The sequence below is a fragment of the Pan paniscus genome, chromosome 3 (genome assembly GCF_029289425.2).
Source record: "Pan paniscus chromosome 3, NHGRI_mPanPan1-v2.0_pri, whole genome shotgun sequence".
Classification (NCBI taxonomy): Eukaryota; Metazoa; Chordata; class Mammalia; order Primates; family Hominidae; genus Pan; species Pan paniscus.
The window spans coordinates 66,151,383-66,174,624 of NC_073252.2; the positions used below are offsets into that span (position 1 = coordinate 66,151,383).

Here is a 23,242-nt window from a genome sequence, read left to right on the forward strand (position 1 = left end):
CTCTTATTTGTGATCAAAATTAACTTGTCAGCAGTTTCCAATAACTTGTTATAACTACAAGATTTTAAACCTGATGGTAACCACAAAGCAAAAACTTAGACAACTCTTCTAATAAAATAATGAAAAGTATGTGATGTCAGCAGGGTGGCTGACTAAAGGGGTCTAGCACTTATCCCCCTCTTAAAAAGACCAAGGCAATGAGCAAACAACTAAAATTCAACTGAAATATGTGAGGCACAGCACTAGAGTGAAGCAGCAAAGTGACAAGTTTCTTGCAGAGCATGAAGACCCAGGATAACAATATAGAGATGAGAGCTAGGCATCCAGTCTCTGCTGCCTTGTCTCTCCCAATCAAATTATCTCAGAACCAAGATAATCTTCCTATTATAGGTAGAATATAAGCAGAAGACCCCATCAGTCACCGCTGCAAATGCAGACATCTACAGTCCTTACTACAGGAAAGTACCACAGTATTCACAAAGTCCTGGCCTAGTTTAGGAAACTGTCTGGACTTCATGTGGCTGCATTGCCACATGATTAGGAGCAAAAGTTGTGCACTATCCACCCCCTTCATGATCCAAGATGCTGAAACATGATACCATCTTAAAACCAGAGCCACTGCTGGAATGTGCTCTGCTCTGGGGAAAAGTAGCAACTTTGCATCTTACCTTTGGGGCTCTTTCATTATTCCACTAAGCCAACACAAAGCCCTGCTGCTCAAAGCCTCAGCCCTGGGTCCTGGGTTATAACTTCAGCCTCATACATCAGGGAAGCAAATTATGGGCCAGCTAAACCAATGTGTACTCCTGACAAGAGAAGCCCTGAGCAAACCTGCCCTTGAGCCAGGCAAGCAGCTGCATACTACCGCCACTGGTGAGAAACAACCCAGCACACCAGCCTCTGGTGGTCATTTCTTAGGGCCAGTCAAGCAGCTGTACTCCTGTGCCCCCACCAACACAGTCTGATGGATTTGCTCTGAAGAAAAATGCCTGTGATCCAGCCAAGCAGCAGAGGGTCCATATCTGGCCTGAGAATCAGCTCAGTGAATCTGCCTTCAGTAAACACCCCCAGAGATGTCTCAAGCAGCTGCTAGCCCAGCTTCCAGTCCGAGAAACAACCCAGCAGACACAGGAAACAAGAAAAAGAAAGGAAACATGATACCTCCAAAGGAACACAGTAATTATCTGATAACAGGCCACCAAAAAAGAAAATATACAAAATGGCAGAAAATAAGTTTAGAATGATTTAGGAAAATACAGACAGGCAATTCAACTAAATCAGTAAAACAATTCATTATCTGAATGACAAATTTAACAAAGAGATAGATATCCAAAAAAGAACCACATAGAAATCTTGGAGTTTAATAATTTAATGAATGAAGTTAAAAAAAATCATCAAGAGTTTCAGCAACTACCTAGAGAAAGCAGAATAAATAATTTTTGAATTTGAAGACAGGTCTTTTGAAATAGTGCAGTCAGATAAAAAAAGCAAAACCAAAACAAAACAAAAGAATAAAAAAGAATGAAGAAAGACTACAGAACTATGGAACACAACTAAGTAAAAAATGTTTGTATTTTGAGAGTTTCAGAAGGAAAACAGAACAAAACAAAAGAGTCAAATCACATGTGAGGAAATCCTTATTAGACTGATAGCAGATTTCTCAGCAGAAACCTTACAATTCAGGAGAGAATGGGACAATATATTCTAGTACTGAAAATAGAAAAACAAAAAAGACAAACGAAAAAAAAAATTCTGCCCGCTAAGAAGAGTATGCACAGAAAAGCTATTCAGAAATAAATGAATAAAACAAATTATTTCCCAAAAAAACAAAGACTAAAATAATTCACCAGTAGATGGGCCTTAGAAGAAATGCCTAAGGGAGTCATACATCTGGAAGCAATAGATGATAACCACCACCATGAAAATATGAAAAATTATAAAAATTCACTGGCAGAGCAGTTAGAAAGAGAAAGGAATCAAACTTTATCACTACAGAAAACCACAAAACAGCTAAAAGAAACAGTAAGAGAGGAAGAAAAGAACAAAGGATGTAGAAAGCAGCCAAAAAGCAACTAATACAATGACAGGAGTAAGTCCTTACCTATCAATATAACTTTGAATATAAATAAGTAAAATTCCCCAGTTAAAAGATATAGATCCACCAAATTGATAAAAATGCAGGACCCAACTTTATTTTGTCAATGAGAAACTCACTTCACATAGAAAGGCACACATAAACTGAAAGTGAAGGGATGAAAATAAATATTCCATGCAAATGGAAACAAAAATGAGCAGGAATAACTATACTTACGTCAGATAAAACAAACTATATGATCATCTCAATATATTCAGAAACAACACTTGACAAAATTCAACATCACTTCACGATAAACAGTTTCAACAGATTAGGTATAGCAGAAACACACCACAACACAATAATGGCCATATTTTACAAACCCACAGTTAACATCATACTGAACAGGAAAAAAATAGAAAGTTTTACTATATGAACTGAAACAGGATAATAATACTCAGTTTCACCACTCCTACTCAGCATAGTACTTGGAGTTCTAGCTAGAACAATTAGACAAGAGGAAGAAAAGAGCATTCAAGTAGAAACTAAGGAGGTCTATTTGTCTCTATTTGCAGACAACATGGTCGGATATGTAGAAAAACCTAAAGACGTCATCAAAAAAACACTTAGAACTGATAAACAAATTCAATGAAGTTGCAGAATACAAAATAAAGATTTAAAAAATCGGTAGCATTTTTATACATTTACAATGAACTAGCTAAAACTGCTTCTAAAGATTGAGCGGTATTGGTGGTAATATCAATTAATACAATCATTATGGAAAAAAGTATGAAATTTCCTCAAACAACTACAAAAAAATCCTACCATATGATCCAAAAATTCTACTACTGGGCATAAAATCAAAAAACAAAATGAAAATGAGTACAGTGAAAAAACACCTGCACCGCCATGCTTAATGTAGCAATATTGAAAATAGCCAAGGTAAGGCTAAGTGTCCATCAACAGCTAAATGTATAAAGAAAATATGCCATATATAAAAACTGGAATAGTATTTATCCATAAAAGTGAATGAAATCCTGTTATTCATGGCAACATGGACAAGCCTAGAGGACATTATGTTAAGCAAAATAAGTCAGAAACAAGACAAATAAATACCATATATTCTCACTAATATGGAAGCTGAAAACGTTGATCTCATAGAAGTAGAGAGTAAAATAGTCATTACTAGAGGTTTGGAAGGGTAGTAATAAGCAGGGTTAGGGAGAAGTTGGTTAAAGAATACAATATTACAGGAGGAATCAATAATAGGAGGAATCACTTTTGGTGTTCTACAGTAATACAGGATGACTATAGTTAACAATAATTTATTATATATTTTCAAATAGAACAGAAGATTGTAAATGTCCCCAAGACAAAGAAATAATAAGTGCTTGAGGTGATAAACATGTTAATTACTTAAATTTGACTACTTCACATTATGTGTATAGAAATATTACTATGTACCTCACAAATATTTATAATTTTTCTATGCCAGTTAAAATAATAATAATATTTTCTAAAAGATCTGCAAGACGATATAAGTCCTTGAGAAAAGGATAGAAACTGAGAAGGGGGCCAAGTACAATGTCTTGGTAGTTGAATGAAGAAAGTATTTCAAGAAGGAGGAAAATATCAACTGATCAAATATTACTGAAAGTTTAAATAGAGAAAAAGTTGACCATGGGATTTGGCAAAATAAAGACTGAGAGCAACCTCAAAGAAAAAGGAAAAGTGAGAAATAGAAACACCTTTAAACAGCTACATTATTAAAATCTATTAAAATTGGCCATGGATTATGTACTTGTTTTAATTCACATAAGATGCCTATGTTTAAAATTAGTTTTTCATATTGAAGTTTAATATACTCCTAATGATAAAAATAAATTTAATTAAACATAAGCCATAAGTAATTTGAAGGGCATAAGCTTTTCATACTTAAAACTAATCTGGAGTGGGTAATTAAATGTATCTGATAAAATGTTCGATTTGATTAAATCACCCATTCTCAATTTTACACATTTCTTTATAAAAGTTGATAGTTATTAGTGACTCTTGACATGCTGAGAAGATGTAGACTTTATTACAGTGGCAATCTTTCTAAATTTCATGATCAAAGACTTTCTCCATTTTTTCTTTACTTTTTAAGAAGATAGACATAATTTTTCGTTCAAATTGAAGTAATATGAATAAATCTTAAGATGCCATGTGGGACATTGTCTTAATCAAAGCAATAAAGTGTTGCAAGTTATATTTATTTAAAATGCTTCCAATCTCTCAAAGACTAAAAAAATATATATACAAATCAACTGGAATGTATCAAGTGTTTAAATACTCTTTCCTCTACTAATTTCTCAAAACTAATGTTTTGTACACATTCTCATTTCTTAACGTCTTCCCTTTTAAAGGACCATCCTTCAATTTTCTTGGAGAACTCATCCAATTTAAGAGTTTACATTTTCCCTTTCCATATATCAAAACATACGGCTTTTTGCTTCCCCTGGAGAAATTCTTCCTATCTGTACCCCAAAATTGGGAAAAAGTGAATGTATTTTGCAAGTGGGGTTGAAATAAATCTTGGAAGCCCAAGGAAGGAATGTGGTAGACAGAAGAATGCATTGTTAAAATGTTTATATCCTAGTCCTTGGAACCTGTGAAAATGTTAACTTACATAGCAAAGGAGATTTTGCATATGTGATCAAGTTAAACATCATGAAATATAAAATTTTTATGGATTATTTGGATGATACAATGTAATCATATGGGTCCTTATAAGAGGGAGCCTGGAGAATCAGAATAAAAAAAGGAGATAGGGTAACAGAAGCAGAGATCAGACAGAAACTGAAATATGAAGATGTTATGTGCTGGTTTTGAAAATGTAAGAGGCCATAAGCCATGGAATACAGATTGCCTTTAGAAACTGAAAAAGGCAAAGAAATGGATTATCTCTGCAACCTATTATCTTCGATTATCTCCAGAAGGACTGTAACCCTGACAAAAAATTGACTTCAGGATTTGACCTCCAGAACTATAATATAATAATACTTTTCTATTGTCATAGCCATTAAGTTTGTGGTAATTTGTTATAGCAACATTATGAGACTATTACAGTGATATAAAATATGTAAGTTTATCATCATGTAATTATAAATTTCTTATTAAATAATTAAGTAAACCACTATTTAATTTGCTACTGCAACATATGCACATACTAACATCTTCCAAAAGCAAGTTAACTCTTTATCCATTAATTTATATAGTCATATATTAGTAAAGATTATTTAACAACAGACAATTTGCTTCAGTCTAATACACAATGGGAGATTAGCTTTTAACTGAACGTTGACTCTAGTAAAGCAGAAAAATCTTGCGTTACACACATGAGAACTTCCTTGGTTCACATGTAAACAAAAACACATTTTAGGAATCACTTGATGATAATTATATTTTTGTGCATTTAAAATTCTGTAGCACATATTGGTGAAATTTAATTTATTTGTATTAGGATATAAAGGTTATACCACAAATGTGACATTTTAATTGCATATTTTTAAATAGTAGCTTTAGTATAAAACAAAAATTACATTTTAAATAAAGCAATATAAACATTTAGAAACAAAACCAAAGGTCAAGATGTATTCAAAATTTTTTTATTAACTTTTAAAATAAAATACCAACATTCACGTCAGTTGACAAATTGACCAGAGTGTTTTAATAGCAATATCTAATGTTGAAAATGTTTGAGGAATATAGTTTCATTCCTTTACTCATATTTCTGTTTAAAATAGTTGATAAAGTTTTTCTAGAAAGCAATTTAAATATATTTTTAAAGACCTCTTAGTTTTTATTTTCAGTTTTAGTAAGTTATCTTAGCTGAATTCTTTAAAATATCCAAAAATATTGATGTAAAACATGCTAATTATAATTTTATTAAAACAGAAATTGGAAGATAGTCAAAATACCATTAGTTAAACTGGACGTGAAATATTCATAATGAGATATTTTACTTTTTAAAAATATCTTGAAAAATAAGTAATGATAGGGAAATAATATGTCATATAAATTTACAAAGTTTAAAATATGACTAATATGAAGTATACTTTGAACTATTTAACATTTAATATCAATTAACATTAAACTAATATTAATAGCCAAGTTTTATTATAATATTAAATTAACATTAATTATACCTCACATTTAATATGAGGGGATTTCAAAAAGTCCATGGAAAATAAAATTAAAAGATAAAAATAAAAAAATAACCTTTATTTCTCAACATATGCTCCATCAAGTTTAAGACACTTTCATACCATAATGATAGCAGCCATTTAGTCTATCCCTAAATAATTGAGGTCTCAGGAATTTAAATATGTCAATGCAATATTTTTTTACCTTATTAATTAAAGAAAAAGTGTTGCCTTTTACTGATATTTTTAAGATTATGAAAAAAAGAAGTTAGGAGGAGTCAAATTAGGACTGTAAGGTGTATGCATAATGGTCTCTCACCAAAACTCTCACAAAATTGCTCTCATTTGAAGAGAGGGATAAGCAGATGCACAGCTGTGGTGGAAAAGAACTCTCTAGTGAAGCTTTCCTGGGCAATTTTCTGTTAAAGCTTAGACTAACACCTCAAAACACTCTCATAATAAGTAGCTGTTATTGTTATTTGGCCCTACAGAAAGTCAGCATGCAAAGAGCCTTAAACAATTCAAAAAACTGTTGTCATGATCTTACCTATTGACTTGTCATCTTTTGCTTTGACCTGATCACATCCACCCTGTTGATAGCCATTGCTTTCATTGGGCTTTGCCTTCACAATCATATTGGCAAAGCTATGTTTCAACTCTTGTTAAAATTATTCAAAGGAATACTTCTGGATCTTGACCACACTTCTTTAAAATTTCCATTGAAAGTTCTTTTATCTGTGGCTGATCTGAGAACAGTTTTGGTACCCTTCAGCTGGAAGGTTTGGTCAACTTTAATTCTTCAGTCAGAATTCCGTAAGCTGGACCAATTGAGATGTTTACAGTTTTTGGCTATTGTTTCTGCTATTTATTATCAGTCCTCTCAAATTAGGGCACAAACAAGATACATTTATTTCCTTGCAAATTGATGCAGATGGTCTGCCACTGTGGGCTTCATCTTCAGCATCATCTTGTCCCTTCTTAAAATGAGTTATCCATTTGTAAACTAATAATTTCTTTGGGAGATTTCACTAATAAACTTTTTATAAAACATCAGTGGTTTTACTGTTATTCTACCCAATCTTCGTATAAATTTCATATTTGTTCTTGCTTTAATTTTAGCAGAATTCATGTTGACCTGACAGGAGTTTTTTTTCAAGCTGCTGTCTTATCATTCTTAGTGCTTCAATCTGGATTCAGTTCAGACATGTTTTAATAAATTAGTATGAGTTTGTTACAAGAAAATTTTGAAATCCATCGACAGATTTTTTTTCATAATAAGCATCTTACATGCACTTTTTGAATTTTCTTTGTATTATAAATTATTATTTAATTTACATAGATAAAATTAATGTAATAACTATACTGAACTAGAGCTGTAGTCTTAGACCTTAGGCCAACCTAATAATCACTTTCTAATACTCGCCAAGGGACCTTCTTGGAAACTCTATTTTAGTTTATTTTCAGTCAATGTCAATATACTCTCTCTTTTTTGACACGAGTTTTAACAAGTTACCAAAAAGGAGCAACCTGTAGGACCATACAAGAAAGATGAACTCAAATGAGATTTATTATTCTTACTTATTTAAGTGTTTAATTGCCATAGATCAAGAAATTTTTTTCCACAGAAAGTTATGATGTAGTTTGGATGTTTGTCCCTACCAAATCTCATGTTAAAATATAATCCTCAATGTTGAAAGTGGTGCCTGGTGGAAGGTGATTAGTTCAGAGGGGTACATCCTTCAGTAATGGCTTAGCACCATCCCCTTGGTGATAAGTGAGTTCTAACTCAATTAGTTCACAATAAATCTGGTTGTTTAAATGAGTCTGAGACATCCCCTTTCTCTCTCTTGCTCTCTCACTCACCGTCTGAGGTACTTGTTCACGCTTCACCTTCTGTCATGAGTAAAATTTCCCTGAGGTCTCAGCAGAAGCTGAGCAGATGCTGGCACTATGCTTCCTATATAGCCTGCAGAACCATAAGCCAATTAAACCTCTTTTCTTATAAATTATCCAGCCACAGGTATTTCTTTATCGTAATGCAAAAATAGAGTAAGATATGCTTACTCTGTTGCCTTGCACTTTCTGATTGCATCACACAACGTATATGTGATCATTCAGGAAACCAGATACATTCCTTCTCCATGTGGCATTTTTATCTCTGTGAAAGTGTGCATCCATGACAAGGAAGGCATATCGAAGATTTCTGTTTCTCTCATATTATATATTTAACAATGATATGTGTATACATGTTTGAATTTATTAGCATCTATCTGCCCTTAAAAAGACTTAAAGTTTCTCAATAGTTAGCATAACTCTTCTCACACAACAGTCATTGAATACACAATTTAGACATTCTTCTGAGTTTTGGACAGGAATTTTTAATTTAATATTTTTAGTATTGAATCTTCTTACCCGCAGCCTTGATACTGATCTAGAATTGTTTTTCTATGTTGAAAGCTCCAGTCTCCCAATTGATACAGATTCAAAAACAGAAGTCATTGTAGTAGCCTTTTCTCTTACTTCTATATCCACCTACTCATCGAGTCTTATTGATTTAATATTGTATAATCCATCTCTTTACTCCTACTACCAATACATTAAAATTTCATAACATTATATAAACCCTACTGGAAGTCTTTTAATTGGTATCAATCTCCAGACTTGTCTCCCTCAGGCCAACCTCAATACTGCTAATGTGTATTATTTATAAAAATGTAAGCATTTACTTATTTTAGTAATCTGTTTTATTAGTCCTTTCTCACACTTATATAAAGACACCAAAAAAATCATCCAAGAGTGGGTAATTTATAAAGAAATTAGGTTTAGCTGACACAGTTCCACAGGACTGGGAAGGCCTCAGGAAACTTGCAATCATGGTGAAAGGTGAAGAGGAACCAAAGACCTTTTTCACATGGCAGCAAGAGAGAGACGTGCAAGTAGGGAAAATGCCAGACACTTATAAAACCATCAGATTTGGTGAGAATTCACTATCACGAGAACAGCATGGGGAAAACTGCTCCCATGATCTAATCACCTCACTCCCTGGACATGTGGGTGTTACAGGTCCCTCCCTTGACACCTGGGGATTACAATTTGAGATAAGATTTGGGTGGGGACACAGAGCCAAACCAGATTATCTGTGCTATCATCAGCATGTAAACCACTTCTCTTCACGGAATATGTAACGCTTTTTCTTAATTGTTTATCAGGTTCATCCTTTTTCCCTGGTGTTTTATCCTAAATTTATCAGTCCTGCCAAAATACCTGTAATTTCTTAAGTGAGCTATGGTGTCTTGTTCATAGCCTTTGTAAATGTTGTTATTGTACCAGCAATTCATTCTTCCACCAATTATTAAGAACTATTAGGTGTCTTGTATTTTGGTAGGCAATGAGAAGACTAACTCTTATCTATGTCAATAAAACTTTTTTATTCTTTCAAAATGTAGCTTGATTATTAACTCTGCCAGAAAAATAATTTCTTCTACTACTATTCTTACCAATTTGTTTGTTTTGTTTCTCTGAACTCCCACATATCCATATCCTGGGAATATCTCTACCACAATAGTTAGCATATTGTTTTGTAATTTTTTGTTGTTTGTTCTTCTTCAATTTAAATAAATTATTACCATTGAATCTATTTCTCCACCCAGGTCTAATTCTTGAGCTTATTAAATAAAATGAATCTTGAGACTCATTCACACTATTAAGCAATCATAAAATCAAGGCATTAAAAACAAATAATGTAAATGCAGCATTTTGGAAGTGCATATTGATTACTTTTTTATGATCTTTTTACATTTTCAAAAAAATGTATCTCTACTTTTTTTTGAATTAAATCACTACATATTACTCACGTACCCAGTCCTTTCATATAGGTACTCCCCCAGATTGAGGATGTAACTTGATAATTTGTTTTAAATTAAGATCTCAACTTCGCTTGCATGTTTGTTTGTTTTTGTGCCCATATATGGTATATTTAATTATTTCTGGCATGTCAATGTCATGGTCATGACTTTGGCCATGGAATTTCTCTATCATTAATTTAAAGCCATAATAAAATATTATAAATGAATTTTAGATAACTAATTTTAAAACCCTAATAATGTCATTTTTTAAAAATGTCATATGTATAATGCATGGTTTAATAGCTCTGTAGTGGACAAGGATATGGGAAAAAAATCTGTCTATGGCTGTGCTGTTATCTATATTATATTATAAAAAGATCCTTTCCTGACTAATAAATGGAAAATTACATTTTAGTAGCAGTACATGCCAATCTAATGTACTTTCAAAGTATCCCTTCATGGGCACAAAACTGAGGAAAACAGCATATTTTAAAATTTGGCTCATGATGGCAGCTCTTCACTAAAAGCTAATTATTTTGGAATATTCTGGTACTAAAATGAATCACAACTGCTCCTCATCCACTGGAGTCTCATGAAACACTTTCAAGGCAGAAATGCAGTTTAGTTGAAATAACCAAAGGAATAAATGCTCCCCCTGAACCTAGTTTAACAAATATTGTGGTTGCCATCATGCTTATGATGTTGATTTGCTCTGCAAAGTTTCTCTTAAAATTTGCAGAGTGTTTGGAATCAAACATGGTTGGTTTTATTAAACTAGAAATGCAGAATTAAAGATTTCAAATGAATTTATACCAAAGCATTGGTTTTCAATTGTGCTCAAAAAAAATTATCACAAATTATCAGGTCAACATTTATTATTTCTTATTTTTTATGTTTCATTTTTATCTTTTGTACTGCTTGAGAGTCATACTGAAGTGCCCATGTTGATTATACCATTGTTTAATTGTAATTAGACTTTGTTGCTTCCTAGAAGCTTTACAAATATTGTTTCTTCAGAATTATCAATTGGTAGGTATTACTTTTTATATAATTATATTTTTTATTTTAACATATTAAAAATATTTAAGAGACAATAATGTTCCAAGTTTTCTTCTTTTTTTTAAACTCATCATTTTTTGTGACACATTTTTTAGGGAAATTACGTGTTAGGAATATATACTGATGTATATCAACATCCTGTTTAGGTGCTCTATATGCATTATTCCAATCTACCCTTAAAATCAGTAAAGCAGATATTAGGTTGTAAGTTTGTATGAAAGACATGAGATTTAAAATCTTGACCACATTACACTATGATAGAAGAAAAAAACAAGTAAAGATCTAAGTCCAACTTTGGGTACTTGATCATCTCAATAAATGCATTTTGGAACATTTAGAATTGTTATTAGTGACATTATTTTGAAAGCCTCCTTCTTAAGAATAGAAAGCAAAAGTTGTGTTCCCTAGACTGAATTTGACATTCATATTATTGTTTTTTCCAGTAACTTCAATTAGATGCCTTCATCGAAATAAGATGTCTCATTATGTTTTACATTTCAAGCTTCTCTTGAAAAGGTAATGTGCAGCAATACAAGGCAACAACAAACAGAGTCATTACCTATGACAATATATATGGTTTGCAATTTCCGCATTCCAGCATGCACTTGTTCACCTTACTTATTTCCCTCCATGTTTCTGATAAGCATCTCATTGTGTAAACATCCATTGCTTCTTCCAGAAATCATTCACCTTACATCCACCAGATGGCAGGTTATGCTTACTTCGCTGTGTAGAAAAAGGGAGAGAAATTGGATAAAGTTTATGACTTTAAAATTTAAATACAAAAAACTGAATAACCCAATTTGGCAGCATTTTGGCATTATTCCCATATTCCATGGTTTGGTATACAGTGTTGGAAGACAATTCATTCTAATTTTGTTTCCACTGTGGTCACAAACTTAAACTATTTGGAAAAAACATAAATTAAAAAAAAAGAAGAAGAAGAAAATAAAAGCATAAAAGAAACAGAGACAGAAGAGAAGCAAGAGGGAGAGAAAAAGAGACAGATATAGAGAGAAGATAGCATGCAAAGCCTTTTAAATTTATAGTTCTCTCAAAGGCTACAACACTACTTTTTCTGTTGCTTGATGATTTCGGACAATGAACCGCAAGTTAGTTTTTTTTTTTTTTTATTAACAAATAAAAACATTGACAAGTATAGGAAAATATGGGGCTGGCATACGTAGTGATTAGGGGTTCTAAGTTGAAGACTGTTTAAACTATAATGACCTAACCATTGCATCAGCATTGTGAGTTCAGTTAATCAATTTTATTTTATACACTAATACTATATTCAGTAACTGAAATGAAGTAGAGAATCATTGTCAACTATGAAGTAAAAGTCTGATTACTAAATAATACATTAATCAGCATAATGGTTAATTCTGATTACTATTTGTAAGGAACTTTTCTTGGTATGTTCTATATTTTGATTAATTGACTCTTTATAAAATTATGCATGATTAATTATATTATTTTCTCCATTTTTCAGTTGAGAAAATTAAATACAAAGATGTTAAATGGAAACCAGGGTTAAGTCCACAGATTTCTAAGGTAGAAAGTAGAAGAGCTGGCTTAATACTGTGTAGCTCAAGAACTCCTGATTCTAATTACTATTTTGCTACTTATCATGAATCACTTCATCTTCAAAATGAACTATATTTCTTAATGGAGAGAAATAAAGACTGAAATTAGTATCTACCAAAATCCTAATGTTGATACTCTGTGGTGTGTGGGACTATAAATTACTTTATTTGTGCCCGTGGGTGCCTGTTTCTGTGTATGTGTCTGTTTGAGATTTTCAAAATTTGTAGAATAAATGGTTATTTTGGGAATTAAAACAGTGAGGCATAAGTTTTCAAAACATGTTTACTGAAAATGTTATTATAGTTATAACAGCTTATTATATCATGATATCTGTTAAATATAGACATGACTGAAAGAAATTATCAAATCTTTAAAATAGTCTTGTAGTATTCTGTATTTGGAAAGGAGGTAAGATTTTTGTTAATATTTACATGTCTCATAAATGTTTATTCAATATGTAAATAAGCAAATAATGATTAAATAATTAAAGGCACTTTAGTGTTTCATTATTATTTGTAAACACAAAGAGAAAAGAAACAGAAAGAAAACTTTGACATCACTAACAATTTAATTAATAATATAATATGTAGCACATACAATATAATTTGTATTTCTTATAATTTTAGATATTTTTTAAAAGCATAACTCTAGTTTTGATGACTGATAACATCAGATGTTGAGATAAACAAAAATAGCCTCTGCTCTTACTTATTTATCTGAAAGCCAGTATGTTTGATATAGATTGCATATTGTCCCTCTCCTAATCTTATGTCAAAATGTAATCTCCAATGCTGCAGATGGGGCCTGGATGGGAGGTCATTGGATCATGGGGGAAGAATTCTCATGAATGGTTTAGTATCATATCCTTGGTACTGTCCTCATGATTGTGAGTTCTCTGAAATCCGGTCATTTTAAAGTGTGTGTCCCCACTCCCTATCACTCTCTTGCTTCTACTTTGGCCATGTGAAATGCCTGCTTTCCCTTCAGTCTTCTGTCATGATTGTAAGTTTCCCAAAGGCTTCTCCAAAAGCTAAGGAGACACAAGCATTATGCTCCCTTTACAGCCTGCAGAACTAGGAGCCAATTAAACCTCCTTTGTTTTTAATTACCCAGTCTCAGGTATGCCTTTTTAGCAATGCAAGAACAGCCTAACACAGAAAATTGGTACCATGGAGTGGGTCATTGCTATAAAGATACCTGAAAACGTGGAAGCAGCTTTGAAAGTCAGTAACAGGAAGAGATTGGAAGAGTGTGAAGGGTGCAGATAAGACAAGAAGATGAGGTAAAGTTTGAAACTTCTTAGAGACTGGTTAAATGATTGCGACCAAAATGGTGATAATGATATGAACAGTAAAATCTAGCCCGATGAGGTCTCAGATGAAAATGAGGAATGTATTGGGAACTGGAACAAATGTCACATGTATAATGCCTTAGCCAAGAGCTTGGATGGACTGTGTCCATGCCTTAGGGCTATGTGGAAATTTGCACTTGAGAGTGAGAATTTAGGGTATCTGGTAGAAGAAATTTCTAAGCCGCAAAACGTTCAAGATGTGGCCTGGCAGTTTCTGACAACCTACACATATAAAGGAGAAAATAACTTACTTAAAGCTGGAGTTTATATTTAAAAGGGAAGCAGAACATAAAAGTTTGAAAAATTTGCTGGCTGGTTATGTAGTTAAATAAAAAAAAGATTTCAACTAGGCTGCTGAACAACTTGCTAAAGAAATTCGCATAAAAATAAGAAGACAAGTACTAATAGCTGAGACAATGGGAAAACTGCCTTAAAGGTTGTTTTCAGAGATTTAAAAGGCAGCCCATCTCATCACAGGCCTTGAGGCCTATGAGGACACAATGGTCTCCTGGGCTAGGCCCAAGTTCCTGCTGCTCAGTGCAGTCTGGGATCATGGCTCCCTGCATCCCTACCTTCCAGCTTCAGCTGTGGCTCAAAGGGCCCAGGTACAGCTTGAGCCACAGCTCCAGAGGGTGTAAGCCGTAAGCCTTGGCGGCTTCTACAAGGTATGGTGTTAAGTCTGCATGTGCACAGAGTGCAAGAGTGAATGAAGCTTGGGAGCCTATGTGTAGATTTGAGAGGATGCATCAAAAAGCCTGGGTGTCCAGGCAGAAACCTGTTTCAGGGGTAGAGTCCTCACAGAAAACCTCTGCTAGGGCAGTGTATAAAGAAAATATGGGGTTAGAGCCCCCATACAGAGTCTTCACTGGTGCACTGCCTAATGGAGCTGTGAGAAGAGGGCCACTGTCCTCCAGACCCATGAATGGTAGATAGATACACCAGCAGCTTGCATGCTTAGCGTGGAAAAGCCACAAGCATTCAACAGCACTTAAGAGCAGGCTCCAGGGCGGAATCCTTCAAAGCCACAGAGACAGAGGGTCTGAAAGCCTTGGGAGCCCACCCCTGGAAGCAGCGTGCCCTGGATATGGGACATGGAGTCAAAGGAGATTATTCTGCAGCCTTAAGATTTAATGGGTGCCCTGATAGGTTTCTGAATTGCATGGGGGCCTGTACCCCCTTTCTTTTGGTCGTTTTCTCTTATTTGGAATAGGAATGTTTACCCAGTGCTTATATAACCCTTGTATCTTGGAAGTTTTTCTTTTCTCTTCTCTTTTTTTTTTTTAACAGGCTCATAGGTGAAAGAGACATGTGATTTGGGAGGGGCCAGGGATGCAATGATATACTTAGGATATCATCCCTGCCCAAATCTCATGTCAAAATGTAATTCCCAATGTTAGAGTTAGGGTCTGGTGAGAAGTAATTAAATTATGAGGGCAGATTTCTCATGAATGGTTTAGTATCATCCTCTTGGTGCTGTCCTCATGATAGTGAATGTGTTCTCTGAGATTTGGTCAGTTTAATGTGTGTAGCACCTGTTACACCACTCTGTTGCTCCTGCTCTGACCATGTAAAGTGCCTGCTTCCCCTTTGCAATGATTGTAAGTTTTCTGAGGCTTTTTCACTAGCCAAGCCCATGCCAGCATCACACTTCCTGTACAGCCTGCACAACCATGAGCCAATTAGTTTCTTTCCTTTTAAATTATCCAATCTCAGGTATTTCTTTATAGCAATGCAAGAATGGCCTAACATAATGTTGGAAAGAATATTGAACTAATAGTCTAAGGTCTATATTGATATTCAATTGTTCTGAAAATTTACACCAATACTTCTGAATCTCGGTTTAATTATCTTCATTGTATTGCATTAAATGTGATACTGCTTGAAAGTCAAATCCTTCTCAAAGCTGTAGATTACAATTAAAGTATAAAATTACATTACTACTAGAATAAAACTGTGTTCATAAAAAGTAGACTAGTCTTTCTTGCTCTTAAAGAGAGATGGAGATTAGGCATTATTGTGTCTTATATTATACTGTTCTAGGCTAATTACATTTACTATTTTTCAAAGAGCAGATACTGTTCAACTGCTATTTTAGCTAAGTTTAATTTTTGCAATAAAATATATACATGTAAATGAAGGGACTAATTTTCTTCCTCCTACCTTGCTTGTCATTAAATCAGATTTATTACATTCAAATCTATAGTTTGCATAATTGATCCTCTTGTATTGCTACATTTAACAAAGAAAATATATCTTTCAGAGTTTTACAACTGTTAAGTGTTTATGAATACACTGCATTGTCTTAATTATACTTGATTATTTCAATCAGGCACATAATAGATTATGAAAATGCCTACTAAACAATCAAAGTAATAATTTAAATAAAATACTATTTTTACTCTAAAATATTGTTTAAATAAAATTGTATTAAAATAGTCTCACAAATTTACTCTGGAATCAAGGCTTGTGAGATAGAAACATATTGTTAGGTCAGTTATCTTTCCATTTAAAGATAACTGAGCTCTTTACATTTTATTTTTTCTGTTAATTATACATGTAATACATAGATCACGCTTAAATGACAGTAATAATTTTAATAATACTTAGAAACATAATTCATGCTACTAATCCTAGCTTTCATGCTATTTAAAACATTTAATTTACTTTTCTTCTTGGGAATACTTCTGCCAGGCTGAGTCCATTTATCTAAATTAAATTTTATACACTTGTAATATTCTCACCTTTAAAATTCATATTAGTATAATGTACTCAAATTTCTTCTACTTGGAGAAATTACAGATTTAATCTTGTAAATTTAAACTTGAACTTAATATCAAGGTGCCCAGTCATATTTGAGACAGCCCATTTGAGAAATGTAATAAATAATCTGTAACTATTAATGTATCAGAAACATTGTGGTTCACTGAACAAAGTACAAAATTGGTGAAATGAAAAAGATCTGTATCTTTATTATTTAAGTACATGATAAGCAACAGAAATGAATTTTCTCAAATATTTCAGTTTCTTTTTGTTCTTCTAGTGACAAGAACATTTTGTGAGATAGACAGCTGGGTTACATTTACTATTTCAGAGTAAACTTCTCCAACTTTATTATTTAATCCACCACAGGTCATTAAATAGGCTCCAAATTATCAATGATTTCTTGAATTACTATAAAAAGCATATCTATCAAGGCCTTTTATTTAAAAATAAAATTTATTTTAAAAAATTACCAAGAACTGTAATGGGATTTATTTGCCTGTTAGTTTAAAATTAGAAACCTCACTATAGTGCAACCTTAAAAAGGTTTCATTACTAAATAGTTTTCCCTAATTTATTTATTACATCATAAAAGAAATGCCAACATGTTTGTATGTCACTTAATGTAAAAGAGAGACATCTGAAGAAATGAAAGTGCTTTTTTTAAAAATAAAAGCTAAATTTTATTAACTGATTATGTATCTTGGGGCTCTTTGAAGTTTTTTTCAAGGTTGTTCACCTCGATTATAAAGTCATATAAGTCTCATAACTTTATGGAATAGTTACTGTTATTATGTTTATTTTACAGAAGATAAAACTGAGATTAGAAGCATTAGGTAAATTGCACAGCTAGTAATTATCAGGGCAGTAATACACACAAAAGCATTACAATTCCAGAATCTTTGGTTTTAGGTACAATGCTTCCTTGCAAAATCCCTTTAAATTATTGAAAACAAATACTCTGAATAATGTATAGGAATGATGTACTAAATCCCACTCCCAAGTACAAATCTCTGTAATCCTCCAATGCTGATGAAAAAATAAAAGAAAAAACACTTAAAGCATGGGAGTGGGTAATATAACAGTGGAAAGGAAAAGTTGTTAGGGCAATGGTGGACCTAAAAATTATATTTCAGGCTCAGACTCACTCGGGCAAGGGACACATTCACAGTTTTTGACACTGAGATGGAATTCAGAATAAACCAACTGATGCAAACCAAAGTTATGAAAGCCTACTGTATTCGTTTCCTAGGGATATCATAAAAAGTACCACAAAGAGGGTAGCTTAAAATGGCAGAAATTTATGATATCACAGTTATGGACATTAGAAGTTCAAAATCAAGCTGATATTAGGTCAGTCCTCTTTCTGAAGGCTCTAAAGGTTTGTTTTTGCCTCTTCCTAGCTTGTGGTAGTTGCCAGTAGTCCTTATTGCTCCTTGGCATGTAGAAACACCACTCCAATCTCTGCCTCTATCGACACATGGCGTTCTCTGTGTATGTCATTTCTCTATATTTCTTTCTAATGAGGACACCAGTCATTGGATTTAGGGGCTTACCCTAATCTAGTATGACCTCATTCTAGGGCCCTATTTTCCAACTAGGTCATAGTAACAAGTACTAGAAGTAAGGATTTATGCATATCTTCTTGGAAGATACAATTCAACACACAACACCTATGACTTTTCTATGATGCACAGTATATATATGGAGAAAATTGGGTTTTTTATTAATGACGAGTAAATGAATAAATATCACTGAAAATACTGAATATTTATAAGACCTATAGCTATAGTGAATATGACAAATATTATAGTTTAATTTTTTATTTGGAGAGTATAATTTAATTAAATTATAACAATATAGAAAATATTCATTAATAATATGTAAAGTATCTCAATGACAATCATAAATAAACTATTCCAACTTACTGCTCAGTAGGTGGGTTTTTCTAGAGAATAAATCATTCAATTTGGATAGCACTACAAATTCTTCATCAGCAATTGAAAGTAATTGTTAACAATGCTAGGAATATTAGTAAATTCAGCTAGTAAACACTAAAATAACTATTAACAAAGCTTGGGATATTAGCAAATTTATCAGGTAAATTCACTCTTATGTTAAATAAAGAATTATTTAATGTCTCATCCACTCTCTTTAAACATCCCCATCCCCGCCTTATATGAGATAATAATCTTCTTTAATAAATCATCATTATAGACTCTTTCTTCAAATACCTGGCAATCCTTGGTTGCCTAATCATACTTAAGAGTAAAGCACTGAAAAGCTGATTATAAATTCTAGGCTCTCAGAGGCACTTGGTTGTATGTTAGACTTTACTGTTTTTTGACAAGGTCTAGTCATTTCATTGGAGAAATTCTTACTGTTAGTATTTATAGGTCTTTATTTTGAGCTGGTTAGTTAATTCAGAAAAGAAGCTTTCAATCTCCAACCTGAGGAAGATGAGGAAGCAGCAGCCATCAACATTCCAGGCAGCATTCTCAGTGTTAAATGTAGTCGGAGGACTCATTGTTAAATGTAGTTGGAGGACTCAAATTAACATTTAGTTAATTCTTCAGTTTTCAATATGGGACCCTAACCATCAGCTAGGCAGATATTGCCTGAATCTAAGAGGTCTCTTATGCACACTTGCAGACAATATATTTACTATCTTCTTCCAGGAGAAGGAAAGGATGTCAACTCCAGTTGTCATAATGGATCTAGATTTAAACTCTTCTTTTGTAAAGACTTTTAACAAATCCATGCCCAAACTCTCATGTTCAGGAAGACCTAGTATTTTTAATCCTCAGCTCTCTGGCACAAACTGACTTGCTTCTTGGCTTTTAGATCTGCAGATTGTAAGCTTTCAGCTTATTCTTGTCACTATTTTGTGCCTCTATACACCATTCAGAGATCTTTCTTTCTGATATCTTTCCTTTTCTAATCTTCTTGTGTTTGCACATTCATGGTTTTTTCTTTCTGCAATACCATTTCTTTGTTGTTCAGAATAGTCTGTTTGTGAACACAAATATTCATTCAAGTATTGTAAACATTTTTTGTGGATAATAAAGCAAACCATAAGGTAAAATACAAAATAGTGTTCATTGACAATCCAAATTTAGTTTAAATTAATTATAAAACCACCAATAATATAAATACATAGATTAGGTTTTGGAAGGCAATGGAAGATTTTTTTCTTTATCTCTAATACATAGAGTGTGACTAGGGAAACTTTCAAATTACAAAATGTTTTAATTTTTTAATTTTATGAGACTTAGTTTTTAAATTGTTAACTTTGTATACCAAGAGGCAAGTATCATTTAATTATCCAACAGTTTCAAATGGCACTGTGAAGAGAGACTTGGTCATGAAGTAAATTTGGTATTTAGCACATAAGAAATGTAAAATATAAAGGTAAATTACAATGATTTAGGATACTAAATATGTTTTAAAGTTAAAATAAGATTGGTATAGAAACTCAGGGACAAATAATAATGCATAGGTCTAGAAATGTTTGCAGTTATAGCACACCATTTATAATAGGGATAGTATCACTATTATAATAAATTTATGCATCAAATTTTAAATTTAAATGCATTAAATTAAAAAAATAATCTAACATGTTACATAACAGGTGGTAGATTATTTTCACTATTGCTAGAAAACTGCTTAAAGCAATACCCATATTGATTCATTGGGTGTAAGGTAATTTATTACATTTGAAAGACAAAACTTTATGCCTCAATTCTTTTCAGTATAGGCTTATCATACATAAAGAAATTCATTGAATCTTTAAATGTGTAATCTAAATAGAGATATTATATTTTTTAAGTAATTAAAAAATAAAGTTATAGGCATTATATTTTTAGGTGTTCATCATGAATGAGTTTTGGGATAATAATAAATTATTTTTTCAATGAAGGTTTTTAATTTTGATGGCTGCTGTTCAATTCCCTGGAGAATTCCCCGTACACCTTAAATCAATTAAACCTGAGTGTGACTGACCTTTAGACCCAGATACTGCATTCTGCTCTTATTCATTGTGAGAATTCTCCTTCATCTGTATATATGAAACTGCATATACTCTCTGACCTGGAACATGTGAAACTACACTTAGGCTCTGATCTCTGATAAACCTCAAGTACCCTATGACCTGATATAAGCCCTTCACCCCTGCAGGCAGCAGAGTAGTTCATTCCTGAAGCTACCTCCTTAGCTGAGTATGTTGTAAAGAAAAGTTTGAACACACGTTGCAGTCTCTTACTAAATGCTCCTTTCCAGAATATGGGGCTGTGACTTGGATTGAGCATTAGATTACCATCATGCCTAGATCAGGCTCTTCAGTGAAGTTAGAACATGCTAGAAGTTTCTTGCATTTTCCTTTCTTAAGGATCTGAGGCTAATTTACTACAAAATGCTTTTTAGATTTAATTACTCAGGCCTTAGATTGCTTCAATGAATTTGGCAGAGGTATTAGAATAATTCTTTATCCTGTGGAGTACAAAATAAGGCCATTTTTCTCCATTCCCTGTGCTAACATCTAAGTTTAAATTGACCCTAGAAAATCTCTATTTAAACTCCTTAAATTTGCTCTAAAACAATAAGAGAAAGAACTCAGTGCAGAGAAGTTTGATCTTAACATTTATAGGTCCTGTACTTGTAGTTAAGAAATCTCATGGCAAGGCTGTGATTTTGTTCAGGATACTGGACATGATTATGATACGTAATTTTCTGGTTGTTTCTAGTCTAAAGATTATTTTTGCCTGTATTCTTTCAGATGCTATTTATTGTACAGTGATAGAACCTTTTTCATCTTTATTTACTATAGCTGTACATTTTTTAAGTCCATATTTATTTTCTGTTTGCCTTCAGTTGAGAAAATCAGCAACATACTTGGACAGTCATGTCACAGGGATGGACCTTTATGCTTCTCTCAGTGTCTGTATAGACTATCTTTCATTTGAGGGACATACTATTCTTCAAAATGTGGGTGATTAAATATTGTGTTCATCTTCTAAGGAAGTTGTAGTAGAATAATCTCCTCATCTTCTTAAGAAACTTACTGAAGAGTCACTGTATCTCAAAAGATAAATTGAAAATTTGCTAATTGCCCATATATCTTCTGCTGCGTGACATCTGCAAAGCAGGTAGCTCTGAACTGACTGTTCATGGGTCACTGAGAACTTTTTCCAATCCGCCACTAAGAAAGAATTTAGGAAATTTTTTAAATTGTGAGATATAGTCATCAATTGGTAATCATTTTTCTGAACTAGCCTTTTCAAAGCTGAGGCTCTGGAAAGCCAGAACTCTACTCATAATGTACATTTCTTTGGCATCACTAAGTTTTCTCTTATTATTCACCGCTCTAGGGCTTTCTGGTGATCATACATCCTTTCCCTTATACATAAAAGATTTAAAAATGCTTCAGCATTACCCACTCAAAAACAAAACAATATAATAGATGCTAGCATACTACAGAGTAATTTGGGGTGCTATAGTTAGGGGGTATCTACTCTCTAGACATTTCCATACAGTTACTAGAAACTGGCCAATATTATTCTGGAAAATAATTTAAATTTGTTACTGCATTATGCTCTTCAAACCTTACTTATATAAGTGATAGTATATATAATTTGTTCTGCCCATTTATTAACCTCATATGATATGGAAGACACTGACCTTTTCATTCAACTCTACCCTGATGCAACAGCTTGATTCCTCCCACACCAATGCAAATTCCTGATGAAATAATATCAGGTAACTGTCAGTTGGCTGTTTGTGAAGTCATTTATCACAAACTGATATTTTATTTATTTATTTATTTATTTATTTATTTATTTATTTATTTTGAAACAGAGTCTCACTCTGTCACCCAGGCTAGAGTGCAATGGCGCAATCATGGCTCACAGCAACCTCTGCCTCCTGGATTCAGGTGATTCTCTTGCCTCAGCCTCCCAAGTAGCTGGGATTACAGGTGTGCACCACCACACCTGGCAAATTTTTGTATTTTTAGGAGAGGTGGGTTTTCACCATGTTGGCCAGGCTGGACTTGAACCCCTGACTTCAGATGATCCACTCTTCTCGGCCTTCCAAAGTGCTGGGATTACAAGCATGAGCCACCGCGCCCAGCCAAAAATTGGTACTTTCAAAGCAACATTTGCCTTTCCCATTTTGATTCTCTTTGTAGATGATTTCTACCTCAAACGGAGCAGGAGAAATATCAAGCTGGATATATTATTACTGAATTCCAATAGATTTAAAAATTAAATGGTCTTGTAGATATTAACACTAATAGTCCTACTAATAGCTCTCACTGCAACATGTCAACTCTTCAAAGAACCATATGGTCAACATCTATAGTGAGTGTGAGTATGTGTTCATTATG

The 23,242-nt window shown here is 33.1% G+C and overlaps 1 long non-coding RNA gene across 2 annotated transcripts in view; it reads right to left on the minus strand.

Annotated features, from left to right (window-relative positions):
- The window catches only part of LOC117979988 (uncharacterized), a 78,766-nt gene that overhangs the window by 37,115 nt on the left and 18,409 nt on the right, over positions 1 to 23,242 (minus strand). The window contains exon 2 of one of the 2 annotated variants that reach the window (XR_010111972.1): positions 11,722 to 11,888. This is a non-coding gene — a long non-coding RNA (uncharacterized LOC117979988). Of the gene's footprint in view, positions 1 to 11,721; positions 12,502 to 23,242 lie in introns of those variants that run through there. The other variant, XR_004671101.2, reaches the window with a different exon arrangement.